This window comes from Mycteria americana, chromosome 5 (genome assembly GCF_035582795.1).
Source record: "Mycteria americana isolate JAX WOST 10 ecotype Jacksonville Zoo and Gardens chromosome 5, USCA_MyAme_1.0, whole genome shotgun sequence".
Taxonomy (NCBI): domain Eukaryota; kingdom Metazoa; phylum Chordata; class Aves; order Ciconiiformes; family Ciconiidae; genus Mycteria; species Mycteria americana.
Window position 1 is genome coordinate 24793570 of NC_134369.1, and position 17448 is coordinate 24811017.

General features: G+C 44.0%; 1 protein-coding gene across 1 annotated transcript in view; it reads left to right on the forward strand.

Moving 5' to 3' along the window:
• The window catches only part of LDLRAD3 (low density lipoprotein receptor class A domain containing 3), a 232132-nt gene that overhangs the window by 60650 nt on the left and 154034 nt on the right, over nucleotides 1–17448 (forward strand). Inside the window, exon 3 of the mRNA XM_075502523.1 lies at nucleotides 5546–5633. The gene's annotated coding sequence lies outside the window, so the exon portion shown is untranslated. The remainder of the gene's footprint in view (nucleotides 1–5545; nucleotides 5634–17448) is intronic.

Genomic DNA, 17448 nt, shown 5'->3' on the forward strand with positions numbered 1-17448 from the left:
AGTCAGGTTGCTTATGATCATTTGCACTGCTGAATAGCCAACGACAACAGAAAAAGCTAAGGAGGGACGTTCGGTGACTGCGGCTTTGGACTAGGATTTCCCTCTCCAGACCCCAGTTAACAATCGCATTCTGTTTTAGCTGCGGAGGCTGAAATGCTGCTGCCTTAGCCCTCCTCCTGCCAGAGCTTCATGCTAAAACAACTGCTGAATGGGGCACATTTCTAGTCAACAGCCCTCTGTTTCAACACAGCTAGAAAGGAAACTGCACAAGCCAAAAATAAGCTGCAGCAGCTGAGGAGCATATATATGTCCCTCTCAGCCATCCCTGCTCCACTGGCAGCAAAGCCTTGGAGAGTGCGAGACAAGACAGCTGAAATTAGAAACCACTTTAGCCAAAAGGCAACTCTGCCTTTGGCCACAAATGCTGTGAAATGGAAACGTCCCTTTTGTTTATTCCCCTTTCAGGCTTCTTCTCCAGGCTGTTCGCTAGGAGTCAGGTCTCTGAGCGAGGGACTGTTGTGTACAGTGTTTTAATACAGCAGAGCTCTGATCTCCATAAGGGTCCTTCAGCTCAACTGTTGAACCAGCTGTCCTATTGAAAAATACTTGCAGCAGGCTCTTGGGTGAAAAAACAGCTTTTCTGTACTTTTATGTAAAGTGACCGTTTGTTTCCAGGGAGTGTGCTCGTGTGTATATTATGCATATTTGCACAAAGATGTGTAGGTGATGCACGAAACCAAGATTGCATATCATCTACCAAGTGAGAAGAAACTTAGCTATTTGTGGGTTTTGGGGTTTTTTTCCTGATATTGATTGGACACTAAAGTAAGAAGGAATAAAGAAGAAATTCAGCTGGCTTCCTTGGGAAATCATGCCTGATGTGATCAGGGAAGGTGACAGAATCTGAATTTTTCCAACCAAGTGTGAAACCTCTGGCAAATGAGGAGGCAGATAACAGTAACAATTCTGGGAATGGAAGAGAGTGATTTTATTATTGGCTTGTCCTTGAAGATACCTTTCTCAGTGAAAGCCCGACGAGTGGCACGTGTTATCATTCCAGCCACTTTCCACTTGTGTGCAAGGTGTAGGAAGGCTTTGAGAACCCCTTGAAGTGTGAATGTGGTGCTTGAACTGCTCCTCGCCTGCTTTCAGACATCTGTGTTTTTGCTGCCTCCAACAGGATCACACTGCAAATATCCCAGAGTATTTAATAAACATTAAATAATTAATTAATAAACTGATTAAAGATTATTTTAAAAATTAATTAATAAACAGGGACCTACTGAAGCTCAGACTTGTCTTTTTCCTACAGGACCATTGGTGCTGCTTTGTTTCTCTGAAAGAGAAATAATATATTATCTTCTTTGAATATTTCACCTCTTCTTTTTGCTGTTTTTTTGGTCTGTAGTTATACTGTGCCAAACATCATGGTGTTCAAGCCAAAACTAGGAAATTAAGTGTGTTCAGCAGTGCTACATCAGTCTAAAGCTGAACCAGCACATGGGGGAGATTTCTGTTAACCCTAATGTCTCCAGTCAAAGGTTTTTATCTGAATGGGTGAGAGGGAGACCAGAGGTGATCTCTTCTTGGACTGCCAGATAGAAAGCAAAAGTTTGTATTGTTGGAAGAAATTGCTCAAGCTTCTTCCTTGCCATTGTGCACACATCCACCTGAGAAAGGGCACCATGTCTGACAGAAGTGAAAAGATTAGTCCTGGATGAGATTTAGCACAAAGCAGTTGGGTAGATTTATTAGACTCTTCCTAGACTCACTTGAGGTGCTCTTCCTAGACTCAAGCTCTTAAGACAAAGGCGTCATTCACAAATGACCAAGCTGGCCTCTTTTCTCCCCAGCTGCGTTCCCCCCATCAGCACTGCCCTATTGCCTTCTCCCTTTCCGCCCCAACCCTGTCCACTGGGGAAGCTCCCTGCAGCTCTGTCGCTGCATCCCCTGACCTCACCCCCTTGTACAATGCGTAAAATGTGGGTTGAGTATTTGTGTTTGTTTTCCTGTTCCTCACCCACCCTTGCCTCTCAGATGATGGATGGGCTGCAAAACAGACACTGTGGAAGATAAATACACCAGGGAAATTTCAGCATGTGCCGCAAAGTGAAGATAACTTGCTGAGACTCCCCAGCAGAGCAGTGAGCCGCTCTGCTGCCACTCACAACTGCCCGGGACAGGCCTCAAGCTTTCCCTCGTGACTGCCCGTGACCCCGCTTTAGACTCACATGCTGTCTTGGCACTTGCTATAGCTGCAGTCACGCCTGCAGTAATTGTATGTGCGAAGCACCTGAGCACCCTGTTCGCAGCACTGCCACCACCATTAAAAGATACGGCTGACAATAAAAATCTCCATATTAAAGGAGTGGGAAAGGCAACTGAAATGGTAGCATTGTTATAAAAGAGAGGATCCCACATATATCCAGATGGTAATTAAAATGCAGGTTTCTGGAAGCAGCTCTGTTTTCTAAACATGAATTCGCTTTGTGTTGCATGTACTTTCTACAGCAGTAGCGACTATAACTGGTGAATGGAAAAGCAATTAGCACCCTTTCTGAGCACACGTTTAATAGATTTGCAATAGTATTGAATATAATAGGCAGTTTTTTACAGAAGCATGCTACACAGAGATACTGGTCTACATGTACATACATGCATGCAATCAATATTTTCTGTGCACCATATGACTGTCCCTTACCCAGAACACAGTATGGTGTAGCCCTACACGTTCACCCATGGAGGACTAAGACATGTCTTGGGTCTTGAGCGTTTCCAAGCTCTGTGGCTTACTGAGGGGGGGGGGAACTGCTCGCCAGGATGGCAGAGCCTGAGCTGTGCCACTAACATGGTTTGTGGCCTTAGGAAGTCAGTTGATCTGCCACTTTGGTCCCTTTTGCTGCAAAGTGGAAATGAGGGTGCTTGCCCTGCCTGTAGTGCTGTGGTGGAACATTGCTAATGTGCTCGCAAATCTTTTGCTGAAAGGCCCAGCAAAACTGCAGAGCTGTCTGGCTTCCATGCCCAGTGTCCCCGTGTCCCCAGACACCCTGGGGACAGAGCCGCCAGGACAGGTTATGGCAACTTGGAGGGCAGGATAGCTGGATGCCTCAGTATCTCACCTGATGCTGTTTGTAGAGGTCTGAATAGGCTTTCCGGGCAAGACCAGTGTGCTAAGAGAAACTGCTTTGAATGGTTTAATCGTCGCACCTAGTGACGATTAAATGCCTAGGGACCTAGCTTGTTTTACCCGTAGCTTGCATGATTGGAAGGGACTAAAACATGGACAACATAAGGTCTGTTTTGCAGAACTTGTGATTTTTACCATCAAAGTCCCTGGTGTATTATTAGGTGCAGAGCCATTGTACTAGCTGATGAAGGTGACCTTCATCAGCTCTTGGTAGCTGCCCCAGGAGAGACTAAGGACTGAAATGTCCTGGACAACCGACCCAGCTCTCACCAACAGGACTTTCTGTAGGGTGGGAGATGGTGCCTGTTTTGAGGCTTAATGGGGCATCAGCCTCCAGGGCTGCATCAGCAGCATGTTTCAATGATTCTGAAGTCAGGCATCAAAAGAAGCAAATGAATTGCAAATTAGAAATTGATTTCAAGGGTACAAATTGCAACTAGACTCGTAGCATGAAAGGTAGGGCCAGCTCTCTCTTGGGTTGTTAATTGGGACTCTGTCCTTATTGGCACCTTTCTTGTTTCTGTTAGTTTCCATTTTCTTTCCCCTGCATGTCTTAATTAGGCATGTAGATGTATGTAGATGTGCATGTGTGTTTGCAGCCAAACAGGAACTAGGCTGATACATGGGTTCATGTAGGCTGCTGAAGCCAGGACACGCACTCCAGGAGGTTCCTATTGATGCACAGAGTGTCTGCGTGTGCCTACTTTTCTCCTTTTTTTAAGGCTGAATTTTTCCTAGCAGTAATGCAGTATTCTTTATTACCAGCCCATCACCCACTTGTGTTGCTAGTCCTGCTTGTTAAAGAAAACAGATTTCTCTGTCTAATCTCCTCCTTACTGTGAAGATCCAGTTGTTCTTTATTTCAGTGTACAATGTGTTACTGACTACAGTGATTCGGTAGTCCCTGTTTAATGTCCCAGTGTTAGGAATGTTTTCAAGAAAGAGGGGAGAGAAAGAGGAAATCAAACTCTCATTTTACCTGTCTCTTGGAGAAATCACTGGACAGCTGAGGCTATGTCTTTGAAAGCAAAGGGGCTGCTCAGGTTATGAAATTCTCAAACATTAGCTCAGCATGGCTGAGCCAGGGCATAGGGAAATGTGTGAATCCATTAATCATCACGGTGCAGCTGCCAGCTCCCTGACGTTAACTGGGGCCTTCTAATATTTATGCAGTTTGGAGGGGTTTTTGGTACTGCTGATAAAGGATTTCATTCCTCTCTCATGAGGCCGCACAGAGACAGCAGAGGTGTAAGCTTGATTCAAGGTTGCTGAATGACTTGCAGCTATTGGGGGAAATTATGTTACTCAGCATTGTTTTCCTTCTGAAATTGCTGCCTTGGCAGCATCTTGAGGAGTTTTGCATATTTGTCTCTTTAAATTTCCTGTTCCTCAGACTGCTCTATCTTCACAGGTTCCAGTCATTGCATTTTTATTAAAGATCTCCATGGAAATAAACAGTCTTGGAGGGTGCATCCTTCCAATATCCCTGGCTTGAGAGGAGGAAGCAGGAGTGGAAGCATTTCTTAGTAAGGGGAGGAGGGGCAGCTTGGAAAGTATGCTATTGCCAGTGTAATAGGTTGAAAAATCATTCATCTGAACTCAGATTACATCTCAAATGATAGACTTTAAAATATTATTATGCTTAAAAGAGCTCCTTTCACTCACCATGATGTGTCTGTCTAGGGACACGCTTCAGTGCTCACTTGCAAACAAGCCACACACAGAACTGAGAATTTTCATGCCCCCATTTGCCTCTTTTACCCTTTCCCAGCTGTCACTCACTGCCTTCTTCCCAGCAGGAAAAAGTAGGGATGTTTGTAGGAGGAGAAAGAGCAAAACAGGCTCATCCCCCAGTACTTGCAAGGTGACGGTGGCCTACTTAAGCTCTGCCTTCCCGTAGGGTGGCAGGTGAACTGGATTTTCCAGAGGGATCTTTCTTGCAGCTTCACCCATCTGCATAACTGCAAAGACAATGAAAGAAATTTTCTGGAAACTGCCTTCTCCTTTTGCATTTAAGTGTTGCAAACTCTATTACCAAGCATATGCGAGACAGTGGAGCTGAATCTGGGGGTTTATGCCAATATATCTGCTTTGATTTATGTGGCATTGATCATCTCTTTATAATAGAGTTAATGTGAGGGTAATCTACCCGCCTCAACATGGCTTGATGCTGCATTGCTTTTGCATCTGGTTACTTTATCTACAGGCCTTTGTCTACACTGAATATCCTTTGTAGGTCAGCTGCCATGCAGGGAGCCTACATGTGTGCAGTGCTTAATTGGTCTCTCAGCTCTTTCCCATTCTCTACTTTGTTTTGCTTACAGAGCTCATCCTTTCCCTCTCATTTCTCCTTCCCAGGAGAAAGGCAAGATGATGATGACGATGCATCCTCTGCTAATGGGCCCTGCTGTAAACAGTGATTTTGGCTGCAAGGGAGACTTTACAGGTATCTTGCACTTCACTTACCAGCCTTCCTCAGTGAAAAAAGGAAAAGAAGGATCACACATTTCCAGTGATTTGACCTTTTTCCTGGGACCTTTGCTGAAGCTCTTCCTGCCCTGGCAATATCTGTAAATCAGCCTGGGCTTGGTTTTTACCCTGCGACGCTGTAGCATCTCCCACAATGCATAAAGCAGTGTGATCGGTCTATGTTGACTTCTCAGAGTTTCAGAGCAAAGAAAGTAAACATGAAGGTGCTTAGCTGGTGGTTTTGTAAGGTGTTACATTAGCTAGGTTTCCAAACCTTCCTGAGCTGGAAGGGATTTTTGGAAGGGGCTTAATTCCTTTTAAAAATCTCATCCTTACTTAATAGATGCTAGTTAGTAAACAATACTACAGACTTGATATGACTTCATAGGATGAATGATCAGGGTCTTATTGTTAGAGTCTAGGGATAATCTCCTCACCATGTTTAAGCACCTTACACCCTCTTACTTTCTTTGGTACTCTTCTTGCCATAATAATGCTAATAGATTTTTTAAAATTATAATAAAGTTGATTCATATCCTGGGAAAAGTGCAGCTCAGACCTAGTTGATTAGTCAGATATTTTTAAATCCATTTGGATTTTCAGTAGTAAAAGGAAAGGCAAACAGTAAGATCTCACTTTAGGTCTAATATCAGTGGAGGCTGTGGATGCAGTTCAAACTCTGCAAGGCTTCTGGTGGGAATGTTACACAAAAAGCACTTTGTCTCCTTTGGAACAAATGCCACTGAACAGTGGAATTTATTTCTTAATTATTTTTCCAGGGCCCCTCTGTTTCCAGCATGCTCACAAACACTTCACATAGAGATTTGCTTCTTTGGAATGGCATGAGGGAGGACCAGCAGTGGGCATTTGCTTTCTATGCATGGCATGGTTTGCCTTGTCTGCATGAGCTCTTTCTTGTTCCTAGGATACACTTTCTTGACTTAATTTATGGGCTTGCTTTACTATTTTTCCCTTTGGCTGTTTTGACTTTCCCACTAAGCTCCTTTCTGAGCAGGGGCAAAACCAACAACACTGAATTTATTTCAGTGGAATTAAAGGGCAGTCCTTGTGCTGAGGCTGGGGCTGGGCTGCTAAAGCATGCTCAGCCTCCTGAGGTGCTAAAGAACCTCATGTTTCATTCAAAAGCCAACTGTGGTGAATAGTAGAGAGCCACTTCTAAGGACTGCAGTGGGGCTCTAACACCAGCAGCACAGGATGAAAGATGGGGCTTTAGGAAGCGATGGGTTATAAATTAAAAAGAGAGAAGAGTTGACCAACCACGTTACATTAAGGGCTTAGCTAGTTTTGTTGCCCCAGAAGCAAGGTCTAGAAGATGATGTAGTCCCTCTGCTCCTATGATGCAATAGGGACTATTAAAAATGGGTGGGATAGTTAATGCATATATAAACATTAAGAGACATTTCGATTAATAAAAATTAAATTCACCTTCTTCAGTAGCATTATGAATTGCAAAGAGGGATCTTTCTGTATTGAATCTTCAACTGATGGTTCTTGAAAATTCAGCCCTACTTTGTGTCTTCGCACATATTTTTCTTGTTCATATGCATACTGTGTTTTGGTTTTCCTTGTCCCCTTTTAAAATGAGAAGCAAACTGAAGCTTTCATCAGAACTATAAGGAAATGCAGAGACTAGACAAGAGAGTACAGTATAAAAACACATGGCTTTCATGAGCATACCAAGCATGTAAGAGGCACATCTACCCCAGCAAAAGAAGGTGTTTCTGATAGTGTTCAGAGCAGCTCTGGTAGCTGGTTCCTCAGTGTGACCCTGATGCTAACCCTCATGCAGTAGATTGAAAGCAATTAGCTGGAGGACAGTCTTTTGGTGTAGTGCCCATTGTATTGGTGGGTGGAGGGAACTCTCCATGTATGTGGGACAAGGTCTATTTCTTTTCTCCTTGTTTTTTCCCCTAGAAGAGAAGAGCCAGAGGCAGAGTTCAAGAATTTACCTTTTTTCCCTCTTAACTGGTAGGCTAGAATTACTCTGGGAAACACTTTGAGGAAATGTGATTATGTTTGTTTATTAAAAGTCAGTCTTTCTGCCTGATGCTAAATAAACAAGGCAACAGGTAAGGTGAGTTAATGAATCTTCCAGCTCTACCCTTGAAAGGCACAGATGGCTGAGGAGATCCAGTAACTCCAGAGAGGCAATGTTGTGGTTTAGCCCCAGCCGGCAACTAAGCACCACGCAGCCGCTCGCTCACTCCCCCCAGGTGGGATGGGGGAGAGAATCGGAAGAGCAAAAGTGAGAAAACTTGAGGGTTGAGATAAAGACAGTTTAATAGGTAAAGCAAAAGCCACATATGCAAGCGAAGCAAAGCAAGGAATTAATTCACTCCATGGTCAGGCAGGTGTTCAGCCATCTCCAGGAAAGCAGGGCTCCATCACGCGTAACGGTTACTTGGGAAGACAAACGCCATCACTCCAAATGTCCCCCCTTCCTTCTTCTTCCCCAGCTTTATATGCTGAGCATGATGTCATGTGGTATGGAATAGCCCTTTGGTCAGTTTGGATCAACTGTCCTGGCTGTGTCCCCTCCCAGCTTCTTCTGCACCTGGCAGAGCACAAGGAGCTGAAAAGTCCTTGACTAATGCAGCAACAACTAAAACATCTCTGTATTATCAACACTGTTTTCAGCACAAATCCAAAACATAGCCCAATACCAGCCACTATAAAGAAAATTAACTCTATCTCAGCTGAAACCAGGACAGTATCCACCCCTTATTCCATACCATTTACGTCATGCTCAGGTCTCACACTATCCAATACATTCTCATTACCCACCGTCACCCTTCCCATCCTTTGATATAATACACACATATCATTCCCTTAGTCTATGGACCATCCCTACAAAATATTTGTAAAATGTCCATAAATGTCCACAAAATGTCCACTGAGTTCATTTAGTCCATGACTTTGGGCTTCATCTCTTATGGTTGTTACTCAGGACAGGAGAGGTGGTATGTTTCTTGGAGTTATTGGGCACCAAAGCCAGCTCAGGTCAGGTCACTGCTGCACTTGCACTGCTTCTTGTAAGACTTCTTCTCCATTTGTTCAGGTGGTTCCTGCTATAGTAATTCCTATAACATGCAACTCAAATCATGGGTTACAACAATTTAAAGGTATTTCCATTACAATCTCCACCCCTGGTCCCTTTGGACCAGACCATCAGGTTTAACATCGCAGTGAAGTCCTCCCCTTGCCCCTGCTCCAGCTTGGACTTATCCACAGAATGTAGTACCTTCAGAAGTAAACTTGCTCCAACATGGCCTCATGCACAGCCACAGATGCTTCAAGGTGTACCTACTGCAGCATGGACTTTATCCACAGCCACAGATGCTTCGAGGTGTACCTGCTGCAGCATGGACTTCATCCACAGCCACAGATGCTTCGAGCTGCACCTTATCCAGAGTGGACTTATCCTTGGGCCACAATCCCTTCAGAGGTATACCTGCTGTGGCACAAACATAACCATGGCCACAGACGTTTCAAGATATACCTGCTCTGGCATGGGCTAATCCATGGGCACAGACGCTTTGGGGTGTCCTGCTCCCACGTGGATTCATCCACAGGTCACAGTCCCTTCGACTCGAGTTCACACCGGAGTTCCAGCCTGTCCAGTACAGCAGCACAGAAACAGCAGCGATGTCCTGGCCATCTGCCAGCCCAGGCGCATGGCCATTGCTGTTATCAAAATGTTCCCAGGCACAGCAGAGTAAGATGATCAGCAGTGCAGCAGCACGGCAAGCAGTGAAAGCAAAAAGCAGCCACTAATGAGCCCTAGACTCTAACATACAGTAAGGCAAGCAAGCCTATGGCAAGCACAGAAGCCTGCTGACTAATAGCTAAACAGCAATAACAGCTATAAATTCTATCTGGCACATTCCAATCAAATCTGTCATTATCTCAAACCCTCGAGCCCCACATTGGACGCCAAAAAGGACTGTCGTGGTTTAGCCCCACCCGGCAACTAAGCACCATGCAGCCGCTTGCTCACTCCCCCTCGGTGGGATGGGGGAGAGAATCAGAAGAGCAAAAGTGAGAAAACTTGAGGGTTGAGATAAAAACAGTTTAATAGGGAAAGCAAAAGCTGCGCACGCAAGCGAAGCAAAGCAAGGAATTCATTCACTACTTCCCATGGGCAGGCAGGTGTTCAGCCATCTCCAGGAAAGCAGGGCTCCATCACGCGTAATGGTTAATTGGGAAGACAAACGCCATCACTCCAAATGTCCCCCCTTCCTTCTTCTTCCCCAGCTTTATATACTGAGCATGATGTCATGTGGTATGGAATAGCCCTTTGGTCAGTTTGGATCAACTGTCCTGGCTGTGTCCCCTCCCAGCTTCTTCTGCACCTGGCAGAGCACGGGAAGCTGAAAAGTCCTTGACTAGTGCAGCAACAACTAAAACATCTCTGTATTATCAACACTGTCTTCAGCACAAATCCAAAACATAGCCCCATACCAGCCACTATAAAGAAAATTAACTCTATCTCAGCTGAAACCAGGACAGGCAAAGATTTAAAATCCCTTCTCATGCCTGTGGGAGGTGGCTGCTAGATCAAAACTGAAGCTGGTTGGCTGGGAGTGGCACAAGAGAAAGTTGTATTTCCTATCCTGTACTACTCCTGCTCTGCAGATTGCAGTAGTGGTTCAGCCTCAGGAGTGGTTACTCCTGCATTTCCAGCTGGTACTAGATTAGCTTGAAAAACTAACAGGACCTTTATATAAATCATCTCCAGAGTATCATTCTGGTGGTAGGGGTCCCAGAAAACTACTTTTCATAGCACCTTTAGTACAACCGCATATGCTGTGGGTTAAAAGTTTTTGACCCTATCGGATGTTGGCTAAGGGCAGCTGGGCTTGTGTTTGTCTCTTCTTATTAAAAAGGTTAGAAGGGGAATGAGAGGTATAATGTAATACATTATTTGTCTTGTAAGGAAAAAATCCAGCATGGTCTCTAGAGTCTTTCCTGCATTTTCTACTTTATCTCTATTTGCTGAAGTCATTGTTGGTCCCAGGATTTTTACAAGTAGCGAAATTGAACGCACACAAATAAGAAAGAAACTAGACAGAAAAAGAATGACTCTTGTTGTACTAGGTGGAGGTGAATTTAAAAAGATGATGACTGGATATATTGCTGCTCCCTGAGGAAGAAAGCCCATTACTGTGTTTGACTTTAGGATACTGAGGATGTAGTGCTGGGCGTTTTACTGTCTCCTCGCATGTGCTCCAACTTGAATGCTGGGGATAATTATTCTCAATCATCACCTGACAGGAATTACATTAGAAGAACCTAAAGCCAGCTTTCCTGCAAGGCAGTGCCCATACCATAAAACCATGAGGTGTCACAGCTGGCATGCAGGTGTGTCCACACAACAAGGCAGAGGAGTGACTTTGACACAGGCAGCTGGCCTGTGTAGCAAAAATGAAAACGTAGCATGAGAAGTGTCAGCATGGGCTAACAACCAAGATAAGGACATCAGTTTCCACACACCAGTGTTTTGCTGGACCCTTCATCAGTATGTGCTGTCCTTTTTTAAAGTGTTTCTTCTGGTAGAGAAATGCTAACACAGCTGGCAACCCCATGTCACAACCAACCCTTTGCTTTCCTAAGGAGACCTTTCTAGTTACCCTGACCAGCTGGCAGGTCAGTGAGGTGCTCAGAAATGGGTTGGGCCACACAGATGACACTCTTTTATCATTCCTGAGTTAGTTATCATTCCTGCATACTGGTGCAGAGGAGTTTGTATGGTGGGCCTCCACCAGCTAGATCATTGACAGACCTTGAGGATGGGATTTTCATGACAAAGCATCTGCTCTTTGAATCAGAAAAGGTAATGGCTGTCAGAGGACTGCAGTAGTTCATTGTTAGGAGCCAGATGAGGCTTACTTTGGGCTGGGGTTGTTGTTTGGGTGTCTTTTGTGGTTTTGATTAGAAGCGATCTTGATTTCTTCATTTAGGAATTTTAGCTGGGGAACCCTTGCTATCCTTTTAGTCCACAAACTTACCCTTTCTTATAAAAGATTTATTTTCCCTTCACAGAAAAACTTCTACTCAGTCTCCTTCTGGTAATGAACACCAGAAAAGTGTCTTGAGCGATGCACACCTGAGGCAGGAGAACCAGCTGATATTTCCTCCTATTACTTCACTTTGACATGTCTTTGGTTTGCCTAGATAATGGGATTTTTTTTCCACATACTTCTCCTTCAATAATGCACTGCTTTTCACACCTAATAATTTATTCACTTTTCAACCTTTTTTTAGGTTGACAAATATCCTGCAAAGATAAGGCACTGGCCTTTGAAAATACCGTGCCAGTAATTAAAATGAAGAATGCATTATAGTAAAAAGTAGAAATGTAGGTCTACAAGCCACACTGGTATTTTTAGTGATGGGAGTAATTGAATATTTCAGTTTAATAATTCACTGCAGCTGAGATTAATAAATGGTATGAGGTAGAAATAATCTTTCAAGAAGAAGGATTTCAGGGGTATAGTTAACAATTTAATTTAGTATATCCTTAAAGATGCTGCCAGAATTACTGTATAATAACTAAGCAGAGTCCTACAATTTCTGCGCCTGTTTTGTAAAAGCAGGAACATGCATCCTGAGTGAGGATTATGCAAAGTGAGGCGACCCGTCTGAGAAGAAGCCAAAAAGCCTGGAAATCCCAGCCCTAGCGCTTGTTCCTGCCATAGTCTGCAGTGAGTCACTTCACATTGCTATCGGTTTCTGCACAGGCAGCAGCAGAGGGGAGGCATAGCAGGCTGTAGGGAGGACCAAAGACTTGCCCAACCACGAGCTCCCATGACGAAGTGCCTGTTCATGACACAAGCCCTCCAGGGTGGGCCAGAAGGAAATCCTCTCCTTGTTTCCCAAGGGTAAGTCAGTACAGAGAGTGGGGGAGGAAATCATCGATGTACAGGTGAAATATGGCAGGCCAGGCAGCAGTCCCACCTACTGTCTCCCACAGCAGAGGGTTGCTAGAGGGAGCTCTCCCCAGGTGCAAAGCTCTGGGTAGGTATAGTGGTCATGATCACTTTTATCTTCCTTGCTCCATCTCCCAAAAGCCTCAGGAGGTTCCAGGCCAATTTCCCCCCTTACTGAACAGGTTTTAGGGCATCAGAACAGCTTTGAAATTAAAAGGCCACATGTATCATTACAGTCTAGTCCTGCAAATCTTACCTGCAAACACTGTAAACAGATGGCTTCCTACATGTAGTTCTATGGGGTTCATGACCTCGCTGTCTTTGCAAGTGCTGTGCCAGAGAGCATTTTCAGGTTGGACCCCTTAGTTCTCGTGTCCTGCTTGCACAGGAACTGTCCTGGTGTGGAAGCTGTGAGCTTCATCTGTTCCTTGGCTCAGTAAAATTATTTGAAAGGATTAGCTCTGTGTAGCCAGCTGAGCCACTTGTCAGGACAGTTTGTTGGGTGTCCCTTTAAGCATCACAGATATGTTTGATGAGAATTTTTCTCTTTATTATGAAAAGACTAAACCTGATAAATGCTTGTGTTCTGCATTTAAGGTGTGAGGCCAAGCAGCGGTCAGCTGTGGCTAGGAGGCAGGTTTATAATCTTCCATTTGGCTACAGAATAGCTCTGCTTTGGTGTTGTTCTCTGAAAATGGGGAAGATGCTACTACCCTGCTCCCCTGCAAGGATGCACTCATTCAGGGTTATAAAGCAAACTGGAAATCCAAAGCACTCGCTAAGGGACAAAGACTTGGGAAATTTCCATCAACTGTTTTTTTCACGGTCTCCAGGAACGTGGTGTGTCGTGCTGCCAGATGTAAGGCCTGTGGCATTCCCTTAGTGTCCTTCTATACAGGGATTTGTCCCTGTGTATGTGAAACAGGGCTGTGGTTTCTGGCTCCCCTTGGCTGTTTAGGTGCCCGTACAGTCTGAGCTGCCTCCCTCTTTGTGGCCGAAACATGTCAGCAAGTCTCCTCAGGCACGAACCTGAGCGTTCTTGTGTTTCTGCCCTGTGGGCTCAATTTTTTGCTACTTTTAACTAGAATAGCCCCGAAAGGGCTGCGTCTGGTGTGCAGCAGCAGAATTGTTAGGTGGGTGAGTTACACTGCAGACGGATATTACGGCTGGAATTCCTGTGTTGCGTGAAATGTACTGCCCCAGCTTTGCAGTGATGATTATACATATGGAAATTATTCAGGTTTTCTCCCATTTGCTTTGCAAGGTTCATTGTATACCTTGCCTATACCCCTAACTTTCTGTGGACAGCAATGGATGAGTGGAGCCAAGCTCTCTGGCTACCCTTTGAAGTCATAGAGTGATCCGACACCCGTGGTCAATTGGTTTGCATATAATGTACAGTTTAACAACTTTCTATACTTCTGTTTCTCATTTTGGTTTCTAGGATAACCTGATTAGATGGGAAGGTTGAGGGGGGGAGACAGTTATAGTCACTCAGATAGTAAGGTCTATGAAACCAGTGATGGGCAGGAAGGAGTAAAATTGGGTCCTGAATCTTTTAGGGACAATCTTCCCCTCTCTCCTTGCAGTGCCAGTGCCATTCAGTCACAGGCTTTTAGGTGTACTGTAGCGTTTGGTGGGTTTGGTTGCTTTTTAATCATCTGCCTGATTGATTTTTTTTCTCATTAGATTTAGCTTTTTGATATCACGATAAATTTCAAAAAAATAATGTTTTCAATCCAGGATCAAACATCTCAGCTTCCTCTAAATCAAAATTTGCCTAACACTAAAGACTACAATCTAGAAACTCTCTGTAAAAATCAGTAGTCAGTAAAGAGGCACCACATTATTCTTAGAGTGAGTTTCTGATCTTTTTTACAGTTTCATACTGTCTAGGACACCTGATAAACTGGAAGCAGCAAGTAGATTAAATACAGTGCAATGGCTTATACAGAACAGGGCAGGGTTTCTGGTTTACTCATTTTATCAGTTTAAATCCCATGATATTTCCCCTGATTGCTACAGCAGGTACCCATAGGCTACACAGTGCTATCTTATCCCTTGAACATGAAAATCACACTGTTTCCATTTTGTTCCTAGACTGTGCTGCTTAGGTGCTGGGGCATTATTCAGATTTGGACTGAATTATGTTTTAATTTGACCTGGCCTGCATTGCACTGCTTGCCGAAATACTGAATAAGCCTTTATGAGGGAGGCAGGTAACAGCCTCAAGTAGCCCGCTCTCCCGTTCTCAAGATCAATGACCAGGTTTTATCATTAAGGTTATTGCTGTTATCATAGGAGCATGGAAACCTGCTCATTAACCCCAACTCCGGTGTGCTAGAGCTGTGGAAGCACAGGACAGAGCTGACCGCTGCCCTTAAGAGCCTGACCAACGGTGCTCTCTCAGCAGAGCAGCCACTGAACTCCTCTCCAGACTTCTTCGCTGCTGCGTTAAGCTCACAATATAGATGATACCAGAGAGGAGAGTCTGAAAGGAAAACAGTGATGCCGCTTTTTAAATGAAACTATCTATACCCTCTGATTCATGCTTGGCAATAGGGAGCTTGGCCAATGTTCGTGTGCAGATGTGCCCACGGATGATACCATACAACTTCATTTAGGCATACAGATCTTAACCATCCCATTATACCATTGCAGTCTTCCATGTAGGTACATATATTTTTGTCTCTGCAAAAGAGCATTTGTCCTAAATATTGCCACTAAAAAAAACCCTTAAACCTGCAGGTTTAAACCCTTAAACCTGCAAACGTTTCTGTGCAGGAACAGAAACGCTGCAATGGAGATTTTGACCACCTCTGTGCAGGTATTATGAGCCTCTCTACTCATTTAGCTTCTGAGACCATTGATTTGAACTCCAATTAATTTCTGTAAAGACCACAAATCAAGTCCTGTCATAACTAGAGAGCATGGTGCGATATCATTATTGCTTACCTCTGAATGAACCTGAAAAGCAAGGTGATCAATCCAGACATAATTGCCAGTGTCACCAATAAATTGTTCCCAAGAGACTGAGGGCCTCTTCCACTGGCAGCCTGTCAGTCTCAGAAACAGCAATGCAATGTGGCAGCCTTCAGATGGGATGAAAACACCCTTTTGAGCAATGTCAATTATTAGCAGTAGGCTGCTCTTTCAATGTTTTGCTGCACATCTCTAATTTCACCATGACCAGATGGAGATGCCCTGTGCAGTCTGTACCTTCCCAGGTATGGCCAGGATCAACCAGTCTTGGCTAAGCCCTACTTCAGCTATATGCTTAAGCAGGTAGTTAGAGTAAAGTATGAGCTTAAGTCCCACTGAATTCAAAATTAGTCAGATACTTAAGGCCTTTATTTAAAAGTAACCCCAATAAAACCCATCCTTGCTCAGTTCTTAATCCCACAAGTTGCACAGGAAAGCAATCGCATCAAAGCAGCATCTGGGCTGCTAAAAAATTAACACATGAAGAACACAGTATGTTATCTGTAGAAGGTTTTAAAATATTTTTGCCACTTTTTAGAATGAGGGCTGGCCTTAGTAACCATGAAGTTAATTCCAGCTAATTCCAGCATTGATCCCTGTGAGCCCCCATGTCTCCATCTGTACAACAGACCAAGAGCATAAAGGGCTTTTTAGGAAAGTGGTTTCACAGTAACCCATGTTACTCTCTGTAAGCTTTTGGGGTGATTTTGCATTTAACCTTTTTCCATCCTTCCATCTGTTGAATACAAATCATTCGTGCCCAAGGCTTACAGAGCAAAGGTCACTTTTTCATAACATAACTGTTTATAAAAACCTCAGATTATGTCATGTGGTTTCAGTTTAAATGTAGTTCCCAGCTAATTAGTCTGGTAAAGTATCTATATTTGCAAACAAAGAATAACTATAATATTATCCCAGTGGAGATCAGCAATGGAATTTGGGAAATGCAGATGTTGATAATTGTAGTTCCTGTGTTATAGTTAGCTGGAGCAGGCAGACGGCTGCCCTTAAGTAGACCTCTCTTGGTGCCAAGAGTGTTACACATGGGACAAAAGGCAGTAGATCTCATTGCAGGATGAAAAGCCAGATTCTGATGTGCCACCTCATTTTATTCAGCCCTTTCTCAGTTAAAGTTATCACAGAGCATTTCCCAAAGAAAGACCAGGAAGATTCCCAGGAACATTAAGCAGATGGAGACCAGGATATTTAATTTCTTTTCTGTGAAGGGGCTGTAATTCTTCTTCCCTTTTTTTATTTGGGTTTTTTTTAACCTGTGCCTGAGTTGCTAACTAATCAATTTCAGTAAGGTAATTCTGCCTGACTGTACAGGTATTCCTGTGTGTGCATTTAGGTGCTTTTGGTATCTTGAAGAGCTCTGTGTTTTTAACACTTGCCATTCCTCTGGCTTGGAAAGTAAAGATAATGTTGTTTCTCTTTAAAAACAAACACACACCACTACTGCTACCACCTCAACCCTGATAGCTACCATTTTGGCTTTGTTTGTATTGAGCTTTTACTTCCTAACATAGATTCTACAAAGCACAGGATGGTCTGCCTATCCCAGATGATGAATGGTACTGTGCCACTTCAGTTAGACTGTGTTTTCAGAAGGAAGTAAAGGGCCCATCAGACTGAAGTATTAGCAACAACAGCATTATTTTTAGTGGACTTACCGACTCTTGAGGGAAAAACAAGCTATTTCATAGAAAAGACTTCAAAAACTGTGAATCCTGGGGCTTTTTTTGTGTGTGTGTTTTCTGGCTCTGCGTTGAGAAGCTGCGTGCTGCTGGTGGCTGCAGTCTGGTCATCCAGAGGTGCCAGCTTTCAGCTTGCTTTGCTCTCTGAACTCACCAGGCACTT